Here is a 25,959-nt window from a genome sequence, read left to right as displayed (position 1 = left end):
CAAGTTCAGGGTTTTTAATATATATTGTGGTGACCCACTCCTCTACGCAGTCCAGGTACATTTATTGGTGCGAATCATACAAGTTGATGGTTTTCTTATTATATATATTGTGGTGACCCACTCCTCTACGCAGTCCAGGTACATTTATTGGTGCGAATCATACAAGTTGATGGTTTTCTTATTATATATATTGTGGTGACCCACTCCTCTACGCAGTCCAGAAAGATACCTCGTTGCAACGTTTTGGACTAATAACTATATTGTGAGGTTTTCAGAATACACTGTAAATTAGTGGAAATGCTTGTTATTGAATGTTATTGAGGTTAATAATAGCGTAGGAGTGAAAATAAGCCCAAAAACTTGATTTTTAAACTTTTTATGTTTTTTTCAAAAAAAATCCGAATCCAAAACCTTAAATCCGAACCGAGACCATTCGTCAAGTGTTTTGCGAGACAAATCCGAACCCCAAAAATAATGAAAATCCGGATCCAAAACACAAAACACGAGACCTCAAAAGTCGCCGGTGCACATCCCTTATATTTACAAAGCTGTGACAAAATCGTTGGGACATTTTTGTTTGACTTTCCCAGAAGAAGTACTTACCCTTTCCAGGTTATTTACCATGCAGTAAAAAGTTCTTTAGTGAAGTTGAAATCTGGCATAAACTACTTCCCATTTCCTGGTGATAAAGTTCTTGTCACTGGTGAAATATTCTTTTTCCATGGAAACAAAATCAAAATGTCACATCTATAAAGGAATATTTCATAAGAGGGGGTGGTATAATACTAAATTAACCTATGAAAACAGCGTTATAAATAGACAAAAACACTCCAAATCATACTTTTACATGGAAAACAGGAAAAAAATACTACAAATACTCCCAAAGCCGCACAGTCACAGAAACATAACAGTACACAATTAACAATAGTTTCCTGTTCAATTGTTTCAGTAACTTGTATAGACTTAGGAAATGTATTACATTTGTAAGTGATATTATGTATATATTATGCACTTTAAAGGAACGGTAACCTGAAGATTTATCGGTGATAGCTTGTACTTAGGAATGTATACTCTAAACATAGTTTTATATTATCGCTATCGATCAGCCAGGATCCAGAGAGTGCCCTACTTTTCCTGGAAGTCTGGGAGAACTCCCCTAAAATTATGGCAAGTTTGCTAAATAGGGGATGTATCAATCACCAAGAGAAATACCTCCCAGCCATCCCAATGTAGACGGGGCCGTCCCGATTTAGGCAACAGAGGTGTTTGGAAGGGAGATTAGAAGAGTATGGGGCAGTCTAGTTCTTCAAATGTGCTCATGTCACACTGCCTCCATTGTGACATGGCCACACCCCCATCGTGATGTGGCCACGCCTCCATCCCATTGCCGGATACCCAAATGTTGGGAGTTATGCATTTGTGTTTACTTTCCATGAATATCTGCAGCTCTTTAAGTTGCTTAACAAAAAGGTTCTTCAGTCAGCTGTAGCTCTGGTTGTAGCTTTTATTGCAAAATATATCTTAAAGCCATCTAGACAAATTTCTATGTAATAAGAACTGAGGGCTGGATAAGACACCGAAGGGAATTAAAAGCTTTGCTGTATCTTTAACTGGAATTATTCTCTGGAGTTTAATAGTTAACTATTGGCAGTCCGCCCATCTGGTGTCATAGGGGAGGGGGACAGAGGCTATCAATGGGATGGGCGGAGAGTTTTTCAGTCTCTTTAGATCTGGACGTTGCCCACCCACCCTCCCTGGTTGTTGGTTCTTGGGAGCATGAGGAAACGACTGGATGCTGTTCAGGATTTGGCTCAATTACTGGCGGCTGGCATTGCTGTTTGCGTCCCTGGATGGAGAGTGGCCGGAAAACAGTACTGTCGACGGCCAGTGGTTTGGGCGCACATTTACGGTATTGGGCACGATGAACCCGCCTCTCTTTGAGTGAATCGGCTATAGTCTCGGTACAGGTACCGCCCCTGTTGGTTGCCCTGTGGTTGCTTTCCGTCTAGCCCAGAGGATGGGTGGGTTCTGTAAAATCGGGATGCGGTGTCCCTTCAAGGTAGATATGTGCGCCCGGGGTGTGATTGGTTGGTCCCCCACTTGAACCCAGGAGTTTGGTTGTTCCCCAGATGATGAGGTCCCAATGGCTAATGCTAGGACAGTTGGCTTTTGCCTGGCAGACGTCGGACTGACTGCTTTATTCTCCTCCACCATATTTAAATAAATCATTTAATTTTGCCACACTCAGGTCTCGTGTTGTTATTTAAGGTGATAGTTAAATAAGAGTAAGAAGGTAAAGGAGGTCAAGGTATCAGACATAAGCCTTTTATATTTCATGGCTCCGTTCTATGTGTCTGTCAGAGAATGTGCACCGCTACAGCAGCTGTGGTTTGCTGACATTATGCTGCCCTGTAATATACAAGTCACACAATGTACAGTATGCAGCCCATACTAATCTGTTATTCTCCAGTTCAAGTACTTACATGAGGAGGGTGTAACGATACTTACCTTTCCTCCGCTCCCCCGCCGCTCCGTCGGACCTGGAAGCCGCACTTCCGGGTTCGGCGGTCACATGACCGCCAGACCTGGGCGGGGAATTCAAATCTGGACTTCCTATTTAAACAGCGCTCTGACACTCTAGAAGTGTCAGAGCAACTTACCTGTTCCTGGCTCCTGATTCCTGTGTCCTCCTGGTCTCAGCTCCTTGTGTGTATTGATCTCCTGTGTACCGACCCGGCTTGCTAACCCTTCTGAACTCTGTTACCCCTGTGTACCAACCCGGCTTGCTGACCTTCCTGATTGCCTGTGCTCCTGAGCCGGATTGTCTGACGCTCCTTCCTCCACACGTTTATCTGCCTTCTCTGTGTACCGACCCGGCTAGCTGACTTCGCATCTGTTCTGGTGACCCGTGTACCGACCCGGTTTGATTGTCTCCGAGATTGTCTCCCGTATCTGTCTGCATTGCCCACCTGTGTACCAACCCGGCCTGTCCGACTATTCTCATCCTGCTCCTATTCCGCTGTACTACATCTTGAGGCAAACCTGAGGACCGCGACCTGCGACTCCTGGCAGCAAAGCCCATCCCGCCTTGCGGCGGTTCTTGGTGAATACCGGGGAGATCGTTAGACTCCGCACCTCAGGTAAGCCAGCGCTAATCAAGGTTAGTAGTGTATCCAGTAATCCGTTACAGAGGGCCACATGGAAGATAACCTGTCACCTGCACACTGTGAGGCAGCCATTTTGTGAGCTCTGCTAATATTCATAAGGATGCAGCCAATCCATTCACTATGAACCAATTCCAGTGACTGGTCTAATGCCATTGGTTCCTAGCAACTACATAGGCTGCATACTGGTACAACCTACAAAATGGATGCCTCCGCGGTATGTAGGTGACAGGACGACTATAGTCATTCTCTAAGTATCCATATCCCCATGTCTGTGTTTATTTACTTAACTGAACAAGACCAGACGGCAGGATGCCGCCTCAGCTCATAGCAATATACTCCTGATAGGGAAACCACCAATAAAATGGTGTCCTTTTACCGGGGTAAATGCCTACTTTGATTTGTATTTACAATTGTGATTTATCCAAGCAGCAACACGGATTTTGCTGGTACAGGTATTAGCATTAAAGTATAAGCCCTGTGCTCTGCAAGATAAGCATAGTATCTCTCAGGTAATGATTTTATGTTACGTACAGCTTAGCATTGCTTTTCATTCTCAGCCTCAGTTATTACATTTATCTGTCTGTGACAATCCTCCCTCGAGGAGCCCACAGGAACTGTGACAAATTTATATGTCCTTCTCCAAAGCTGCTAATGAAACCTAAAGGACTCTTGCTTTAGTAAATGGCAGGTGAACACTCCATAGACACCGGAGGACAACAGGGAGCAAGTGTCAGACGTTCTACTTTCATGTACTATGTCCATACAGATTTATACACAGGTTGTGCCTACCTCTAAGGGTCAGCACATACAGGTTTTCCTGCCAACATTGATCCTTTTTACTATATTGTGAAGCGCTACGGAATCTGCTGGCACTATATAAATAAATGTTGATGATGATATTACAGGGCTTTTATAAGCGTCAGTATTGAGCTATCCAAAAAAAGAATATAAAATAGCCGTCGCTAAAAAGAACTAGTGTAAAATTAAGAAATTCATAAATGCAACTGTTCATAAGGGGAAATGCCAACCTCTAATAAAGACATGTAAACCACTCAAACGTAGGATGAACAGTGCAGTTAAGGGACAAAAGAATTTCCATACCATGTAATCAGAGAGTATTATTAGTAAACAAAGTAATCAACGGAGAACCAATAAAGTAAACAAAAACAAACACATTTTAATACAAACATATTAAAACATAAATGCCAGCAGCAAAATCTTGGAAGAAACCACAATAGTGAAAAATATCTGTCTAGTAGCAATGCATAAATGAACAGTAAAGCACAAAATTACAAACAGAACCCTGACACTAGAAATCAAGAATTCACGAATGGAATTGAAATTCTCTGGGCCCTATATCTGCACTAGTCAGTAGGGAGCTGCCATGCCTGTACGGGACGGGCATTGTGAGCCCAGAGGGGGGCAGTCACGCTGACGTCAGATTTAGCACCTGCCAATCGTAAAGGATTTGTCCTGGGTCCAGTGGTTAGTGCCAGGTGGCCATACACTGTTTGGTATTTTGACGTCGGTCGTCCCGCCTCACGATTTTGCCTTCACCACCTATTTAAATTCAAGTTTAAATTTTAATAAACTGTAACCTAAATTTTGCCAAAGTTAATAGTTGTCTGATTTTGTTATTTTAGTGTTAAGTTTAGTAGTTAAGGTTTTAGAAAGGTTATAGTAACAGCAGCAGGACCTCTGCAATTTATGGGCAGCCATGTGCCTTAGAGCACTAGGCAGCCATCTGGGGGGTGACCATGTACCCACTGTGATGTGGACACGCAGCCTAACCCGCTGCCGGGGACTTGCATATTGGGAGGTATGATAACTTAATATGGCCATTTCTAAACGGCGATAAAAGTTTGAGTGTGAACTGTCCTGAGCAAGTAGGCCTCACTGGACAACTTGTCCAGATTTGGAGCCAGAGGCCTATCTACCTTTGCAGTGCACACGGCCCATGAGTCTTGGGCCCACACTCAATCCATGGGTGAAAGCATAAGTATACTGCAAGATAGGCACAGTGTGTATGCTTACCTGCACATACAATATTAAAAAAAAGAAAATTCACTCCGCTGTGGTGTCACCCAGACTTCCCGGCAGGGAATCTCAAGGCATACGCGCGTCCTTGGCGAGAAGCTGGTATTACCTATTTACTCATATACTAGGAGAATACGCTCCCCGGACTTTCCCAGATTTGAAGGAGAGGGCGGGTCTTCCTTCGTCCTTGCACTTTGCGTATATCCAAATAAGAGGTTTCATACAATCACTTTGTAGGACTGCCAAGTTACGTACGCCCAAGCCATTTGAGAGGAGCTGTATGAACCGTGGTGGAGCCCCCGGCCTGATATCTTTGATTTATCATGTCTTCCTGAACCCAGGATCTGATCTCATGGAACCGTTTGAGACTGCCTGGGAGCGGGACACTGGCAAAACCTTGGGACAGGAGGGATGGTCCAAGCTCAGACTTAGGATTTCTAAGATCTCCATCAACACCTCAATAAGAGAAAACACATTCAAAGTGTATACAAGATGGTACCTCGTCCCTAGGAGGCTACACATAATTTACCCAGGCTCTACAGATCTCTGTTGGAGAGGATGCGGGAAGGTGGGGTCATTCTATCACATCTGGTGGACGTGCCCTAGTATCTCTAATTTATGGTCTCAGGTTGCTGACCTTTTTACAAAAACGCTAGAGATTGAGGTGTTGCCGGACCCTCTGGTTATGTTGTTGTGTTCTCGGGTCAGATCCCTTAACAAAAATGCAGATAAACTTGTGCAACATATCTGTGCTGCAACTCACTTGCAAATAGCGAAGGAGTGGAAGTCACCCTCCCCTACAAGTCTTCAAACTATAGTCTCTCGGGTCTGGTACATGGCCTTGATGGAATACATCACTAGTCTCCTTCACGACAAAGTACCATGCTTTTATAAGACTTTTGGTATTCTTTCCACCAAGCATCAATGCCCGCCACTCAGTAAACTACATTCCTTAGACATCTTTCAGTCAGGGCTCTGTATCCTCCCTGGGGGTCCGACATGCCTGTTTCATCCCCCCAGGAAGGCTTATGCCGAGGCCCCTCCTCTTCTCCTCTTACCTCTTAATGCTTCCCTCTCTTTTATTTTCTTCCCCTCTATCACCCCCCCTTCTCACTTTTCCTTTCAACAAAAACTTGGAAAAACACAACAACATGGGTTTTCCTAATAAGGGGATTCTCTAAGGCATAAAGTTGGATCACACCAAATACTCTTATTGAGTCATTTTTTGGGTCTAATATAAGTGAACATCAAAACAAACCATAATATTATCAAGGAGAGTTCCCTTCCATTCCCCCCAAAAGCGTGGGAGTTGGCTCTCGAACCTAATACATTCTCATAGGAAAGGCATATCGGTTTGCTGTGTTAGACTACTAGTTGTGTTCTTTCTCTGTATATTTTTAATGACCTGTTTTGATTAATGTATCCCATTATTGTCGTTACAAATTGTATGTAACTCACGTTGTTGTTGAAAATAAAGAGTTAAAAAAAAAAAGAAAATTACAATATTTGTCACCTGATATAAAGGCAGCCCTTATGTCAGAACTTATATGAAATGTAAATAGAGCAGTATGGCAGGGAAAACAAAAACGTCATTGATCCCATCAACTCAAGTTCTCCAGTCACCCTGTTGACTAGCGCTGTGAACAAGAGGCATTTGCTGTTGTATGGTCTGACCTCTTTCAGATGCTGCAGTGTTGCTCAGCTTATCTCACTTAGGGGGAAGCATCAAACTACATTTTTTCCAAAACACAATTTAAAATGTGTCTTTTTGTGCAGTCTTCGAACCTTGCTCATTATAAGATATGACCACCATCATCATTAACCAGTAAACTGACATCAGGCCTATGGGACGGATGGCGGTTTTGAAATCACATAATAAACCATTTTGATCCATCCCAGTGTCACACTATTTCATTCAGTTGCTGCAGCGTAGCTTTTTCACTCAAGTCTTATTTCACTTAGACACTGCAGTGTTTCATAAAGTCGTTCCCGTAGGACTGCATAATTTCTGTTAATTACGGCTATTTTGCACTATTTCATCAGTCACTGAAATTATATTCAAAGTTGTTGAAGCATTGTACAGTTTCACTCAACTGCTGCAGTGTTGCATTATCTCATTCAGTCTCTACAGTGGTGCAGTGTTGCCGTGTATTATAATTCAGTATTTCAGTGTTGAATTTTACACACTGTTATACTATTTTCTCTCACTCGCTGTATACTCCCTTCCTTGCCATAATATGCTATAATCTGAAATATGACACAGATTTGTATCTGTGCAATCATAACTACTACATGTCACTGTATTATTTCACAGTATCATTTTATTACTTCAATATTACACTGTCACGTCTCGTTGCTGTACTGTCAGATATATCAGCATCCCAGTGTAACAAGACAGCATGTATGTCCTTTTTATTGTAGTATTCTCTGGCACTATGACTGCAGTCCCACACTATCCCGCTGCAATGTTACATGATGTTAGACTTTATCACCCTATTTATATCACTGCAGTAGTATGTCAGGCAGTAGCACACTCAATCATGTGTCACTGCAGTGTTACTCAGTACCACAATAATTAGTGTTATGTCACTGCAGTGTTACTCTGTGTTACTCAGTACCACAATAATTAGTGTTATGTCACTGCAGTGTTACTCAGCACCACAATAATTAGTGTTATAGATTGTAGTGTTACTCAGTACTACAATAATTAGTGTTATGGCATTGTAGTGTTACACTGTGTTACTCAGTACCACAATAACTTATATCACTGAAGTGTTACACTTTATACTTAGTATCACAATAATTGATATCATCACTGAAGTGTTACACTATGTTACTCAATACCACAATAATTAGTGTTATGTCACTGCAGTGTTACACTATGTTACTCAATACCACAATAATTAGTGTTATGTCACTGTGGTGTTACACTATGTTACTCAATACCACAATAATTAGTGTTATGTCACTGTAGTGTTACACTATGTTACTCAATACCACAATAATTAATGTTATGTCACTGCAGTGTTACACTATGTTACTCAATACCACAATAATTAGTGTTATGTAACTGCAGTGTTACACTATGTTATTCAGTATCACAATAATTAGTGTTATGTCACTGCAGTGTTACTTTGTGTTACTCAGTACCACAATAATTAGTGTTATGTCACTGCAGTGTTACACTATGTTACTCAATACCACAATAATTAGTGTTATGTAACTGCAGTGTTACACTATGTTATTCAGTATCACAATAATTCGTGTTATGTCACTGCAGTGTTACACTATGTTAATCAGTATTACAATAATTAGTGTTATGTCACTGCAGTGTTACTCAGCACCACAATAATTAGTGTTATGTCACTGCAGTGTTACTCTGTGTTACTCAGTACCACAATAATTGATATCATCACTAAAGTGTTACACTATGTTACTCAATGCCACAATTATTAGTGTTATGTCACTGCAGTGTTACAATATGTTACTCAGTATCACAATAATTAGTGTTATGTCACTGCAGTGTTAAAGTATGTTATTTAGTACCACAATAGTTTATGTTATGTCACTGCAGTGTTACTCTATGTTACTCAGTACCACAATAATTAGTGTCATGTCACTGCAGTGTTACACTATGTGACTCAGTACCTCAATAATTTATGTTATGTCACTGCAGTGTTACTCTGTGCTACTCAGTATCACAATAATTAGTGTTATGTCACTGCAGTGTTACACTGTGTTACTCAGTACCACAATAATTAGTGTTATGTCACTGCAGTGTTACTCTGTGTTACTCAGTACCACAATAATTAGTGTTATGTCACTGCAATGTTACTCTGTGTTACTCAGTACCACAATAATTAGTGTTATGTCACTGCAGTGTTACTCTGTTACTCAGTACCACAATAATTAGTGTTATGTCACTGTGGTGTTACACTATGTTACTCAATACCACAATAATTAGTGTTATGTCACTGTAGTGTTACACTATGTTACTCAATACCACAATAATTAGTGTTATGTCACTGCAGTTTTACACTATGTTACTCAATACCACAATAATTAGTGTTATGTCACTGCAGTGTTACTCTGTGTTACTCAGTACCACAATAATTAGTGTTATGTCACTGCAATGTTACTCTGTGTTACTGAGTACCACAATAATTAGTGTTATGTCACTGCAGTGTTACACTGTGTTACTCCGTACCACAATAATTAGTGTTATGTCACTGCAGTGTTACTCAGAACCACAATAATTAGTGTTATGGCACTGCAGTGTTACTCTGTGTTACTCAGTACCACAATAATTAGTGATATGTCACTGCAATGTTACTCTGTGTTACTCAGTACCACAATAATTAGTGTTATGTCACTGCAGTGTTACACTATGTTAATCAGTATTACAATAATTAGTGTTATGTCACTGCAGTGTTACTCAGCACCACAATAAGTAGTGTTATAGATTGTAGTGTTACTCAGTACTACAATAATTAGTGTTATGGCATTGTAGTGTTACACTGTGTTACTCAGTAGCAGAATAACATATATCACTGAAGTGTTACACTTTATACTCAGTATCACAATAATTGATATCATCACTGAAGTGTTACACTATGTTACTCAGTACCACAATAATTTATGTTATGTCACTGCAGTGTTACACTATGTTATTCAGTATCACAATAATTAGTGTTATGTCACTGCAGTGTTACACTGTTACTCAGTACCACAAATATTAGTGCTATGTCACTACAGTGTTACACTGTGATACTCAGTACCACAAAAATTAGTGTTATGTCACTGCAGTGTTACACTATGTGACTCAGTACCTCAATAATTTATGCTATGTCACTGTAGTGTTACTCAGTACCACAATAATTAGTGTTATGTCACTGCAGTGTTACTCTGTGTTACTCAGTACCACAATAATTAGCGTTATGTCACTGCAGTGTTACTCTGTGTTACTCAGTACCACAATAGTTAGTGTTATGTCACTGCAGTGTTACTCTGTGTTACTCAGTACCACAATAATTAGTGTTATGTCACTGCAGTGTTACTCTGTGTTACTCAGTAGCTGAATAACATATATCACTAAAGTGTTACACTTTATACTCAGTATCACAATAATTGATATCATCACTGCAGTGTTACACTATGTTACTCAATACCACAATAATTAGTGTTATGTCACTGCAGTTTTACACTATGTTACTCAATACCACAATAATTAGTGTTATGTCACTGCAGTGTTACACTATGTTACTCAGTACCACAATAATTAGTGTTATGTCACTGCAGTGTTACTCTGTGTTACTCAGTACCTCAATAATTAGCGTTATGTCACTGCAGTGTTACACTGTGTTACTCAGTACCACAATAATTAGTGTTATGGCTTTGTAGTGTTACACTATGTTACTCAATACCACAATAATTAGTGTTATGTCACTGCAGTGTTACACTATGTTATTCAGTATCACAATAATTAGTGTTATGTCACTGCAGCGTTACTCTGGGTTACTCAGTACCACAATAATTAGTGTTATGTCACTGCTGTGTTACTCTATGTTACTCAGTATCACAATAAATAGTGTTATGCATACTTACCAACCTTCTGTTCTTCAAATCTGGGAGCCTGCGGAGGAGGTGGGCGTAACGGGGGTGGGGCTCCAAAATGTGCATCATTTTGGACCCACCCACATGACGTGATGACGCAAAAATGCGTCATTTGACAGCGGGGGCGGGGCTAAACGCTGCGATTCGCCGGGAATCACGGCGTTTGGGATTTAATTCTGCCCACTTCACTAGGAAGAGGGCAGAATTATCCAGATGCGGGAGATTGCCACACTCGCCCGGGAGCCCGGGAGACTCTCGCAAAATGTGGGAATCTCCCGGACATTCCGGGAGAGTTAGCAAGTATGGTATTATGTCACTGCAGTGTTACTCAGCACCACAATAAGTAGTGTTATAGCATTGTAGTGTTACACTGTGTTACTCAGTATCACAATAACTTATATCATATTACTGAAGTGTTACACTATGTACTCAGTATCACAATAGAGTTATCATTATCATCATCATCATCAATTATTTATATAGCTCCACTGATTCCGCAGCGCTGTACAGAGAACTCACTCACATCAGTCCCTGCCCCATTGGGGCTTACAGTTTAAATTCCCTAATATAGACACACACTCACACAGACAGACAGACAGAGAGACACTAGGGTCAATTTGATAGCAGCCAATTAACCTACCAGTATGTTTTTGGAGTGTGGGTGGAAACCGGAGCACCCGGAGGAAACCCACGCAAACATGGGGAGAACATACAAACTCCACACAGATAAGGCCACGGTCGGGAATTGAACTCATGACCCCAGTGTGTGTCACTGCATTGTTGCACTATGTTACTCAATTCCACAATAATTAGTGTTATGTCACTGAAGTGTTACACTGTGTTAATCAGTGACAATAATTAGTGTTGTGTCCATATAGCATTACACTATGTTACTCCACAACAGTACCACAACAATTGATTAGTGCTATGTCACTCTATGTTAGTCAGTATCACAATAGTGTTATATCACTGGAGTATTACTCTATGTTACTCAGTACCACAATAATTAGTGTTATGTCACTGCAGTGTTACACTATGTTACTCAGTACCACAATAAATAGTGTTATGTCACTGCAGTGTTACACTGTGTTACTCAGTACCACAATAATTAGTGTTATGTCACTGCAGTGTTACACTATGTTACTCAGTACCACAATAAATAGTGTTATGTCACTGCAGTGTTACACTGTGTTACTCAGTACCACAATAATTAATGTTATGTCACTGCAGTGTTACACTATGTTACTCAGTACCACAATAATTAGTGTTATGTCACTGCAGTGTTACACTATGTTACTCAGTACCACAATAAATAGTGTTATGTCACTGCAGTGTTACACTGTGTTACTCAGTACCACAATAATTAATGTTATGTCACTGCAGTGTTACACTGTGTTGCTCAGTACCACAATAATTAGTGTTATATTAATGCAGTGTTACTCTGTGTTACTCATTACCACAATAATTAATGTTATGTCTTGCAGTGTTACTCTGTCTTACTCAGTACCACAATAATTAGTGTTATATCTTGCAGTGTTACTCTGTGTTATTCATTACCACAATAATTAGTGTTATGTTACTGCAGTGTTACGCTCTATTGGACTTTGCCACAAAAGTTATACTACAATTTATGAATTTGGGCTAGCTAGTAATGCAGGGTACATGGAGGTTTTTTTGAGGAAATAATAAAGACGAGGGCATGCTTATATAAAGAGGGGAAGGCGTCTGATGTGAGGGACAGGTTGCAGAGATGGGCAAGATGACAATAAACAGAGAGAGGGAGTGGAGGAAGCAGGAGGGCATAGGGTCTAGGGGGCATGTGTAAGGGGTGAGGAGAAGATAATGGACCTGATTTCATCCCCATAGACTGGTGAGAAGAAGGACAGGGTGAGAGGGCTGGAAGGGGAGGCTTGGAAGGAAGGACAGGGGTAGGGAGAGAGTAGCCTGATGGGATACGATCGGACAGATTTGATTTTGGATGTAACATGGGTGGCAAAGTTGAAGGTGGAGGGGAGGCAGAGGATTATGTTGGCGCTATATAAATAAATGACGATGATGATGATGATGATGAAAGAGCGACGGGGGTTGGAGGGCAGAGAGGAGTTCAGGGATTGGAAATAGGAGTGTTTGAAGAGAATAAGAGCTTAGATAAAGGAGGAGAATATGAAGTAGCGACACTGGAGGAGGGGCTGGCCCATTACAGAGTCAATAGGTGATGGGGGCATTTAATTATGGGACCCAATGACGCCTTGCTCCACCCCTGGTGACCAGAATAGGCTCTTCCATTACTGGGCTCATGTCTTTGGGACCCATATACTCCTGATGCTCTTTCCTTTCTCTCCATTCTTCTTCCTAAGTGTTAGTAATTGACCATTTGAAATAGCAAATGCTGCTTTATCTCTGAGCATCGGTTCCACTTACTGCGCACTGACTTCATCTTGATATTCTTATTATCACTCTATATAGTGGTGTCATGTTATTCATCTGTACTGTATACAAAGCAAGCAACACATACAGTGGTCTGAAAGCAATATTATCTGTTATACAGAAGACGTGGAGGATCCTGCTCCTGGGAGCTTACAATCTAGAAGGAAGGGAAATGGAATCCCAAGGAACAAGATTATCATTGGGAAATACATTTATATTCAATGGTTTAACAATTTTCCTGCCAGAGGTTTGTGCCTATTTTTATAACTGAGGTCGTCAGGCCTAATTTCACCTTAATGGACTGTGTCGGCGATAACAAAAACAACATTTCATTTATTCTACCTTGGTGAATTTGCCATTTTGTTAGTAGAAACCATTGTTTCTTTTGGTACCATGTTAGAATATTATGCGGGACAAGAAAAATCATTAATCCATAATGTGTTATTTTTCATGCAGTTAGTGCAAACCTACAAATAAATCCCTGAATGTATTATAAATAGAATAAAAAAATATTACTGATCCATCTAGTCTGCCCTTGTTGTGTTGTTTTTTGGGGGTGTTTTTATTTAGGTTCTTCCTTATGTTCAGTCCTCCTCCTTTTAATTCCAAACTTTGACTCCTTGTAGAAATCCTCTTATTTTTGAAAATGCTGCCTTCCTCAGCTTACTTTTAATATATTATGTTTTTATTCTATCAGTTTAGTTTCTATCCTCTAATCAGTACATGTTCAGCTTATGAAGACTCAACTAGGCCACCTATTTTAAAGGGAACAAAAAATGCAGATGGGCCAGTCACCCAGCCCAAGATAGCCCAATATGGGTCTGGTCTGGGGGGCAGATGTTCCCCTGCACCCCCCCAAACCCAGCCTGCCCACGCTCTTCCTATAACTCTAACTAATATATGAGCCTACGGTTTTATCACCTCATGTGTGTATCACTGAGAAGTGTATGCTGAATGTAGAACATATATTGTAATTTGTGTTTTCATAAGGCTAAAATAGGTGATTCTATATAATAAAAAATAAATAAATTTGGTTCTAAATATTTCTATGTGTGTTTGTGTTTATCTTTTTCTAACACTTTTGTGATCCTCAATTGAGGAACAGCTATTGACTTGTTTTTATATATTTTTTCTATTGCAAGAGTATGTGTTAATGTGCACGTTTAAACTGCAGCTAAAGTTATAAGAGATAATATAAACTCTTGTATGTAAAATGGATCAGAAGAGTCAAAACACAATCGTCTCACACAGATCCGTCAGTCTCATCAGCAGTAGAGATGGGTAATTTTTTCAAAATTGTTCTTCTGAATATTCAACTTTGGCCGCGGAATTCCAAAGGTTTCTCCATCGAAATTAGTTCATTTGTTATTGTAATTTATTATGCGAAATACAAATTTCCAAAAAACGGGCCAGAATCAAACTTCAAGACTATGGGCCTGATTCATTAAGGATCTTAACTTAAGAAACTTCTTATTTCAGTCTCCTGGACAAAACCATGTTACAATGCAAGGGGTGCAAACTAGTTTTCTGTTTTGCACATAAGTTAAATACTGACTGTTTTTTCATGTTGCACACAAATACTTGATAGCTTATTTGTACACTGAAATTTAAAGTTGATATTTGTGTGCTACATGAAAAAAACAGTCAGTATTTAACTTATGTGCAAAACAGAATACTAATTTGCACCCCTTGCATTGTAACATGGTTTTGTCCAGGAGACTGAAATAAGAGGTTTCTTAAGTTAAGATCCTTAATGAATCAGGCCCTATGATGCCAAACCTTCACACCTCTATGAAATGGACTTCCCTCCAGGTTCCCACAGAGGGGATAAATTAAAAGTTGTCAGGTATGGGTTAGCTTTAGGGAGTGATTTCATACTTGGAGTACATTTAAATGGGCAATAGGTGTGGGGGAACTTAAATGAAAGGGCTATCAAGGAAGATAAAACACAAGGGTCATTTGCCAGATGCAGTCGACATTTTTGGATTATTTGGTGATGAAATTGCGGATTTATCGTGTGGAGCTTTGTAAGTGGATCCATCCCCTCTACATAATGGGTGCAGCCGTGTAGTTACTAACCAGCGCACACAGACTTTTAATTGTTTCTGTAGGGAATGAGCAGCCGGTGGAGATACTGACGTTGAGGAGCAGAGAGGAAATATGAATAAATCAATATTGATTGCAGTGGGCACAGTCTGCTGACAGAGGAGCGGGGTAGGATAAAACGATTAATTATGAGACCTTGGTTGGGGGCAACGCAGACCAGGGGGACACAAACATGACTTAACGTTTATCAACTTCCTTTCCTGTTGGTGGGCCGGGGACTTCTGACCATTTGTAAAGGTAAAACAACAAACGGGTGTTTGACAGAGTGACACAATTATTAATTTAAGCACTAATAGCCTGTGGTAGCGCACACTTCTACTACAGCCCTGCTGGCTCATATAATTAGAGTATTACACTGCATGTATGTGTCACATTAGATGAACCTACTTCACTGCTGCCGCTTTTAAAGCAATATTTTATTAATGTTCTGCCTCAACAATACACTGCAATGCTGTATACAGCAAAGTGTTTCCTATGTATAACCCCCACTTTATGCACTACATGTTATCCACATCATAGCAGCACAAAGCTGATATATTGCAGTATTACATGACCCCATATCAGTGAAATGTCTTATTATATTGATCTGTGTCACAGAAGTTTCACAGTAGATCACTCCCTGTTACTGCAGCATTCTAATTGGTTTACAAATGTTAAATAAATAGTGTCTGAGAGCAGAGCAGCAGTGTTCATGGACTGCAATATTTTCAACCTACCATTTGTAAGAGCTGTCAAACATGGATTATTATTAACCTTTATTTACATAGCGCAGACATATTACGCAGATTTTTTTTATATATATATATATATAATCATTCACCTGCCTCAATGAAGCCTACAGTGTAATGAACACACTAACATTAACCTACTAGCATGAGAGGAGGTGGAAACACACAGAGAGAACATACAAACTCCGACCAGGTAGAGTCCTGGTCAGCATAAAACACATGACCCCAGCACTATGAGGACACTGTTCATCCCAAAATCAACGGCAAAAGGCCTGAAAGCAAATATATTACATATTGTAAACAGATAGGGCTCTATTTATCATCAGTTTAATCGATATCATGGTGTAAAGTGTAATTTTTGTAACACTGCATTTTTTTACTGCAATTTTCCATTGTTTTCTTACAGTGGCAGCCGACTGATACCTAGAGGCCGATGCAGTAAGTGTTACTTATCTGTCTGGAGGCCCCTGTTCTGCTTTACTGACCATGCGTGGGGTCGGATGTATGAATGGATCTGGAATTCCATTCATTTAATGTCAGGGCTGGTTGAGGGAAACAGACCTAATTATTAAGCATGGGTGCTATTTATACCTGCCACATTTATATTTCTCCCCTCCATGAGGCAGGCCGAGATGATGCATTTTACGGTGTATCGCATCCTAGAGGCCCCCATCCCGTCGACTTCATTATGAAGTGTGCAGGATGCACGAAAATAGTCTGTTGTACCTGGAGGCCGAGAGACATTCCCTGATATTGGAGGTTTGTCCCTCACTGGCAGGACTTTGTCCCAACTGCAGGGATAATCAAGGTCCCACTTCATACCATTTTGGTTGGAAGGCAGCCTGGTATTGTCTAAAGTGATGCCACGCCCCTTGCATGGTGGCCACACCCACTCCCATGGCATGACAGCACATACATTGTCCCACCTACTGACAATTTGGCCCTACCTACACCATGGGGCAGATTTAATTCTACACAAAGTGCCGCTGAATATCACCTCGATGTTCAAATGCGCATATAGCAGGCTATTACATTTTTTTGAACACCTCCATGTCCCTCTGCAGACTGATCCGGAGACACAACGAGTCACCTAGTGCTGTATAAGCCCCGCCCACTCCACCCAAACCCGGCCTACAAACTGGCACATATGGGTAAACCACACCCTCTTTTCTGTTAAGCCCCACCTCACTTGCGGTCCACGAATAGGGAACACTGGGAGGTATGGCCTAAGACAATACCTTCATGAGGCCTAACTTATATGTAGGTTCCTATTGAATGGATAGGCTACATTCATGAATATTAATCCACTAAACGCAATAGAGGCATCCAATTTGTGTGCTGAACCAAAATACGAGATAATACAGTCTGCTAATTCACTAGGAACCAGTAACACCACTGAGGCACTTTTTGGCTACCAACGAATGACTGACTGCATATATTAATATTGTCTAAGCCAACATAATTGCTACCTTCAGTGTCTGTAGGTGACCAGCCCAATTTAACAGCAAGCCATCAAATCATAGTATAACATTACGGAAATACATATCAGTAAAGAGATGTCTGATACTGTATGTATATAATGTTCATGTTGTATATAATGTTATAATACAATTAAAAAAGATATGTTTAAGAACGTACTGATTTCTATTTGTATCTCAGTGACTTGTAAATCATATAAATATCAAGTATTTAAAATCCTCTCTATATATTAAACTACATTTCTTCTTTTGGGAAGTTGAAAAGGCAATATGTGATTTACTTTTTTTAATTGTAAGTTTAAGTTAATCAATATAATATTATTATTAATATTTATGATTCTCAAATTAAATTGAAACAACATATACTATACAATAAATCTGAAGAGGAAGCAATATGACAGATTGGAGTCAGAGTCTAATTAGACAAAGATCTTTGTGATATTGCTTTCTCAGGGATCAATTTGATTGGTTAAGTGGCCTGCTGTCAATTTAATTGATGAATTATGTCACCAGCCTTTTTTTTCTCAGCCCTGTAAAATACCTTTTATTACAATGAGTTTTACTGGTACACTAGTTCACATTTAGATCACGTGCAGATATTTTATATATTTTATGAGATTTAGCATTTAAGGCTCCACACAGGTCAGAACACAGTAACTAGAGATCTCAGGAAGTCGAATGCATATGACAACACTCAATGTGGTCAGTTATGAATTAACCACAATGTATAGTACAAAATCAATTTTTTGCTCTTTTGTGACGTCATTCATAGTTTACTGTCCTTCGTTTCTATGTGTGCACTGGCCATAAAAGACGTCACAGCAGCAGAAAACGAAGAGCATAACTTTGCAACATTAGCTGAGGTTGTTAATGACAGCACTAACTGACTTCACAAAGAGCTACTTAGAGTACCAACAAGAAAGAGAGCAATGTCTATCCTGGCTTATAAACCTGTAATTCATAAGTGTGAACGGAAACCTTTCTGCTGAGTGTGAGACTACAATGATATTCTGTTGATCGTATTCATAGTTACCCAGCGCTACCATAAGGCAAACCTGGGTGGTTTACTAAGGCGCCAAGGTTTAGGAAGTGCTGATGTCATATCCAACGGCCAGGGCCTGGTAGGACAGCAGAGAATGCTGCCCCCACCTCTTGCCTTTGAATGTAATAAGAACCAGGGGGACGAGTGGGGTTTGTCTAGGGTGCCCCCAGGGGATGTGCCATCCTTGTAGTTACCAACATTAGAATAAATTGGCAACTAGGTATTTATGAAAAATAGTAGAGGTCTGCTGCCAGCAATAGGGATCGTTATTGTATTACCTTTACTTTACTTGTACTGTACCACCACAATACCTGTTCTGTTTCTTAAAATGAAACATTGTTATAGTACTGTAATGTTTAAAAGTATTTATTTCATTATTAAAATAAACTACGTTTTAAAATACTTTCAGTCTTTAAACTTTGCTGGAACTGAAAGCCCAAATCTAAATTTCAGTTCCAATGTGAATGCGCATGTAGGCAAGCTGGCTCACACGTGCACAACTAGTGCCCTGGCACAGGGATAACTTAACTCTTACTGCTCAGTATTGCTGGGGTATCTCTCTTCCACCAGCACATTACGGGTAATGGTCAAATTAGCATAGATGTAAAAATCTGTTTATTATTATTATTATCTTTTTATTAGCATAGACAACCAACCAGACAGCTTCCCTCTACAACCACACGCTCACCACCACTCTTGACTCTGCTGCCCTAGCCTCTTCTGTCCACCATCGCCGTTCTAAACCCCAACCTTGGCACGCCAAATTTACCTGGTTCCTTCAAAAGTGCACACATACCCGCCGAATGCCACTAAAGGAAATATTGTTCCTTTGCAGAATTCCTACATTGCAAGTTCATCCCCTCGTCCTACAGCACTGCCCCTCCCTCCCCAAACAATCCTTTTTCAAGTCTCTTATTTCCTCACAATCTTCCAATGCCCAACGCTTATTTGCCACCTTCAATCAGGGCCGTAACTAAGGCTGTGTGAGAGGGGCGACCGCCCAGAGCGCAATGCTGAACGGGAGTGCAGTGTATGAAAATTTTAGGCTAATTTGGTTAATTTTAAAGGCTAGGGGGGTGGCAGTTTTCCTTCTCTCCCCAGGCGCTAACATTTTAAGTTACAGCTCTGCCTTCAACACACTCCTTTGCTCTCCTTCTCCTCCCCATCCCACCTTCCCTTACTGCCACTGATTGCCTCCTTTTTCACTTCCAAAATTGAGTCAACCAGACACAAAATCTCCTTCCATCTTTCTTCTGCCTCCCCTACCACTCCACCCTCCTCTCCCTCCAGCCAACACCTTTTGTGCGGCTTAAACCCAACTATGGGCATTAAAGTCCATTCTCTTCCATTATCCTCGCCCCCCTCAAACTGCCCCCTGGATTTAATCCCTTCTCACCTCCTTCACTCCCTCTCCCCCACTGTCTGCTCCCATCTTACTCACCTCTTCAATCTATCCCTACCCACTGGCATCTTCCTTCTTTCTTTAAACATGCTCTTGTCTCACCCATTCATAAAAAAAATCCAATTTTGAACCCACCACCCTCTCTAACTACCACCCCATCTCTCTCCTCCCCTTTGTCTACAAAATACTTGAGACGCTTGTCTATAACCATTTCACCAGGTTCCTCTCTCCTTGATCCTCTCCAATGTGGCTTCTGCACCCTCCACTCCACAGAAACTGCCTTGACCACAGTCACCAAAGATTTGCTTTCATTTCTCGCCTCGGCTACTGCATCATTCTCATTACTGGCCTCTCCCGCTCTCCTCTTCTATCTATACTTAACTCTGCAGCAAGACTTATCTTGCTCTCTTGCCGCTCAACTTCTGCCTCTCCTCTCTGCCAAGCCTGCAGAATCCTCTTCAAACTCCTCAATCTCACATACAGGGCGCTTTCCAACTCCACCGCTCCCTACATCTACAAACTCCTCTCCATACATATTCACTCTCCAGTCGATCAATGACCATCGCCTCACCTCCCCTCTGTTAACCTCATCTCACACCCGAATCCAAGATTTCTCCTGTGCTGCCCCCTCAGTATTGGAACCATCTCCCTCATTCTATCAAACTATCCCCTAGCCTGCAAAGCTTCAAATGATCCTTGAAACCTATTCATTAAAGTCTACCTTTCCATCTTGTAACCAATAGTGATGTATTTACACTTACTCTGTACTCTGTGCTTTTTTTGTAAGAAAAAAGGTGCCGGAACTCACATCACGCAGTCAATCACTGTACACACACCCACACACGTCAGTTGTATAACGAAACATGACTGTCGCCGCCCGCAGTATGCGCTCAGTCCGCGACCACACGACTAATCACAAGCTGAGCAGTGCCATCACGACCAGTGCGGACGAAGTACGCATGCATCGGACTCGACACACAAGCAGCCGGCATGCACCGATTTAATGATTTTGTCGCCGACCTGCTACGCTCGACAGGACGATTCAAGTCCACAAGGACCAAACATCAAATGTTCAAAAGTTATTGTTAAAACTTGGACAATCCGTCGAAAAAAAAGTGCCGGAACACAGTTCCGGTGAGTTCTATGACAAAAATAGCACTGCACTTACTCACCCCCATGTGTCAACCGTCTGTCTGCTCCTTTCCCTTTAGATTTTAAGCTGTAGTGACGAGGGTCATCTTGCCTCCGGTTCCTCCTCTTTTCATTGCCTAGGACTTCTGCTTCCCAGCAACACTAAGCGTCTCCTCCCCGGGCTCTCTGCCCCATGACTCCACTCCTCCATTGTCTTCACACTTCTGTCAGAGGCTCTGATCCTGTTAGTTGCACCCACACTCACACACTCATGGGCACAGGTTTTAACTTGCTGAATATACTGCTTGCACCCCATTGTCTATTTAGGCTATTATTAGCTCTGTTGATAGTTGTAGTGTTATTTGTTTTCTGTATTATCCTGTATTATCATATGCTGTGTTGTTGTTTGCCCTCTGTATGGTGCTGCCAGAACATGTGTTTGCAATTAAGAGCAACTGTATAAGCGCATTTTATGTACAGTAGGCATTAATAACATACTGATAACTGTATTTCATGAAAAAAGAAACCCTTTTCTTCAACATATTTTTATTAATGATTATATTATTAACAGGTGTTAATGTATTAAAAAAAAAAATTTTCTGCGCTTTCTGATGGGACTTTAAATTGCACATATACGTTGCGCATATCCTGGCGGTTTTGTGCATACGACAAGTGCCGTATTGGTAGAGCGTACTTAAACCTGTATGCAACTGGAAACGTTTATTCAGCTCCGCGTGTACTTGAATACGGGCGATTACAAAAAAACACAAACTGCGTTCACCTTGCTTTGCTTGGTGAATCAGGCTCACTATGTTCTTTGACCTGTGGGACAGTCAAATAATGATGTGTTGAAATGACACTTTACTTGTATAAGTCTATGATGTGGGTAGATGGAGTGACTTTTGCTAGTCTCTTTAAGCAATGAACATTTTAAATAAAACATATTTAAAATCAAAAACAGGTGAAATTATAGGCCCTTTATACTTTGATGGTACTGTTATCTGATTGTTCCCAGATCTCCCCAGACTCACCATGTTCCACCGCGGAGCCTTTAAACCCTTAATGGAGACTTTGGAGGCCCATGGCTCCACCTAACAATGGGTCTTGTTCAGCTTATTCCGAAAAATAATGGGAAAGTGGTGAATCTCTGGCATTCGTTAGACCTCTTGAATATTTTCCTGACATTGGGCTTGCCAGTGACTTCCCTGACACAATGGTAGCCTACAAAGATGTTTCTTCCACTACCCCAACAAAAAGGATGGCGCAGAACAGGGTCCTGTAGACCCTCAAGAAGAGGATCCACAGGGCCCTGAGACCCAGACAGTTAACTGACGCTCTTTGATTGCACCTGAACTAGAAACTCTGAACAATCTGGCAACAGTGTGGCAGACAGTGGGGAAAACAGATAAAACATAAAACAAGGTCATATAAGGTAGACAAAAGAAGTGCAGGCGTGAAAGCAAAGGGTTGGAGAGCTTAAAATCTACTGGGGGAAAAGGAAGAGTTGAGACAAATGCAGCAAGTGTGACTCAAAGTAGAGATTGGGACAACAGTGAAGGTGTACTAGTGTTTGTAGTATAGGTGGGAGTGGAGTAGGCTCTGGTAAGGAGGTGGATTGTCAGAGAGTATGTAAAGGTTTGAAGGCTGGGGGAGAGTCTGACCAGACAAGGTAGGAATTCTTCTTAGGAGAATTCTAGTAGGTGGGAGTGAGAAGTGGTTAACAATAATGAGACGAGGCACAGGTCAGAGACAGGTCTAAGAGGGCATGGACGAGAGTATTTCAAGATGAGGTTTGAGATGTATGAAGGAATAGTGTTGTTGAGAGTTGAGTATTTGAGGGTGAGAAATTCGTATTGGATCTAGTAAGATATAGGAAACCAGGTGGATGTGGAAATTTAGAAGTGGCTGTTTGGCATTCCACCACATACACCCCTACTTCCACCACTGATCCTCCCTCAAAACTAGGTCCTGGAGACTAAGCACGTTGATCATTCAAGATCCCATAGTTCAAACAGACGTGAAAGACAAACTAAGAATTGCTTACAAAGAAACACACAACCAAACATGTTTCCTACAGTTATTTGGGAAGCACATAAGTCTTTGTTTAAAGGTGAACTTATCATAGTTAGGACAAAAGGAGAGATACATGTGACTAATCTCTTTTAACATAATAATAACAACGCTGACAGGGACACCTTAGCAGACCAATGCAATAGAGGCTATCACAGAGCTCACATTAACAAGGGAACAACTCAACAAGTACCTACTACAAAAGGCTCGAAGACTCCTCTCATTAAGTAGGCACTCTTATTATGAATTTGGCAATAAATAATATCGTCTTTTGGTAAAAGTTCTAAGGAGGAGAAAGGCCCAGAATTATTTCTCTCTTATTATTTCCCTACTGCTGCTGAATCAAACACATATCAGTCATCCCCAAGAAGGGGAGGGATCCACTGCCTTGTACCAATTACCAAACAATATTGTTATTAAATATAGACCTAAAGCTGTTTGCCAAAATATTGGTGACCAGGCTGTGTGTATCCCTTCCAAGGACACTTAGGTCAAGTGAGCTTGGTCCCCTTTCACAAGACCCACAATAATATTTAAGTATTTGCTTCTAGGTAGGTACTTCTACACCTGTCAGGAGGGGTATCTCTTGTGCTGGTGCAACGAGACACATTGATGATGATGACGACCACCAGCCCTAGCTAGACGCTTCTGTGTGACTGATTGCGGATGGACCTCTCCAGCAGAGTACTTAAATCATTAGTGTGGTAGCTATGTTATATGAAGTCGCGTCCGTCTACTTACATTACTGAATTTATATTTCCAATTGCATTGCGGCAGGAAAGAAGATTGTCATTTGATTTTGATGTTTGTATTTAATTCAATTTCACTTAAATCAATTCAATTTGTATTTGTATTTTGTATTTGTGTTTGTATTCAGCTAGATTTAAATGCATATGCCGGTGTTGTAGAGCTGAACGCAACATGCGGGAGATCATATGCACATAAATGCAGCTTTTCCTGGTGACGTTCAAGGTGTGAATGTATCCAACTGTACAAGACCCACAGTGTGTTCAATAGGACAGAATGGTCTTTCCTGGAAGCCACCCTCTGCTTCCTAGGCCTGGATGTGGTCATGATGAGCTGGATCCTGGATCTCTACACCATTTCATCAGGAAGAGTCCGGGCGAAAGGCCTATTATCAAAGAGCTTCAAGATTTGTAACAGGACAAGGTAGGGCTGCCCCCAGCCTCCCTCAAAGGTTTATCCTAATCTTAGAGCCAACCCAAATATGATGGGTGTAACATTACAAACACATTTCACACTGTAAAATTTATTTTTCTCACTTGGAGGCTCTTGACCTTAGTTTCACGATCCCTGTTACTATCACACATGAAATTATCATTCCCACAGAAATTAGATCAACATCATATAAAGTATTTAGGTTCCCATAGTTCTTCTGATATAAATTAACTATTTAAACTAAACTACATACCTCTGTTAAACAAAACGAAGCAGGATCTCCACAAATAGGATCTCCCAATATTCTCAAGGTTTGTAGAGGTAACACAGTGGATATGAACTTCTTTCCTAGTCTGTTATATCTCTTCCAGACCATTCCTATATTTATCTCCTTTTCTAAATCTTACAGCATTCACTAATTAAATGTACTTAGCTCAGTAACCCACCACTATTCTGTAGAGAATTAATGACAACCCCTAGATTACATGGAGGTTTGATTATCCCAAATATGTAACTCTACTTTTACTCCTCGATCTTACTGTGTATAATGGATTGGCACTGATACGGCAGACATAAATAATCGGTTATTGATTGAACCATTTTTTGGACTCTCATCGCCTAGTTACTTTCTGGGTTGTATAAATGTTAACAAACATCCTTAAAAACTCACACTGTATTTGCAATAACAATTGACACTTTCATAAAACTGAGAAACAAAGGCTCATTTTCCACCCTCTCCTTACCAATGTTCTCTGTCCTATATGATCGCAAGTTCTCCTACGGCACCAATAAAATCTTCATAAGATTATATAGCTTATGCATATGTCTTCTAGCAATGCCTTCTCTAACACAAGAGGTACTATGTAGTAACGGACAGAATCGCAGGTGAACAAATTATGACATAATCAGGTGAAACTCTTCCAACACTCAATACCAAATACCTCCTGGCTAGACCCCTTATGGCTTTTGAGCCACCATATTCTCAGTCAGAAAAGACTAGACATATTTTTTCCTAAATTTAAAAGATCCTATTGCATCTGGAAGGAACAGTCCCAATTCTCGAAGGATAATAACACATAATTGGGACAAGGACACAATCTAAGTATTAAGCAACGGAGTAATATTTTGCATTAGTCTTAAAAGCCTCCTTTAGCAATAAGATCCAAAAGACTCTGGGACAATAATACATATTTTTTGAGATCTCCCAAAAATACAACCATACTGGGAAGCTACGCCACATCACTGCATTCCTTTTATCACCACAATAAACTACATACATGAAAATATAAGAGATCTTTTCTCATGCATTTATTAAATGCCTCAAAGACAGTTATTCCCACAAAATAGAAGGAGACCTCAATCCCTAGCTTAACGTTTTGGATTCGCAAAGATAACGAGACTGAAGATGGAAGACCTCAACCTGACATCAAAGAGTATACGGACACCGACTGGCTACCTCACTACCACCTTATCAACTTAAGGTTTTTATTGTTGTTCTTAAAAGAGAATTGGAGTTGAGTTATTATTTCATGTTTTCATTGTCTCAACTGCCATCTGTTACAATTTGGCTTCTAAACAA

General features: G+C 40.6%; 1 protein-coding gene and 1 long non-coding RNA gene across 5 annotated transcripts in view; one reads left to right on the top strand and one right to left on the bottom strand.

Moving 5' to 3' along the window:
* LOC142151445 (uncharacterized) overlaps window positions 1-14,287 on the top strand; it is a 404,300-nt gene extending 390,013 nt beyond the window's left edge. The window contains exons 2-3 of the long non-coding RNA XR_012691195.1: window positions 2,882-3,140; window positions 13,366-14,287. This is a non-coding gene — a long non-coding RNA (uncharacterized LOC142151445). The remainder of the gene's footprint in view (window positions 1-2,881; window positions 3,141-13,365) is intronic.
* Window positions 1-25,959, bottom strand: part of ANK1 (ankyrin 1) — a 174,130-nt gene that overhangs the window by 145,459 nt on the left and 2,712 nt on the right. The gene's annotated exons all lie outside the window — the stretch shown is intronic.

Source organism: Mixophyes fleayi, chromosome 4 (assembly GCF_038048845.1).
Source record: "Mixophyes fleayi isolate aMixFle1 chromosome 4, aMixFle1.hap1, whole genome shotgun sequence".
Lineage (NCBI taxonomy): Eukaryota > Metazoa > Chordata > Amphibia > Anura > Limnodynastidae > Mixophyes > Mixophyes fleayi.
Note: the sequence above shows the minus strand (reverse complement) of the source record. Positions and strands in the feature narration are given on the sequence as shown.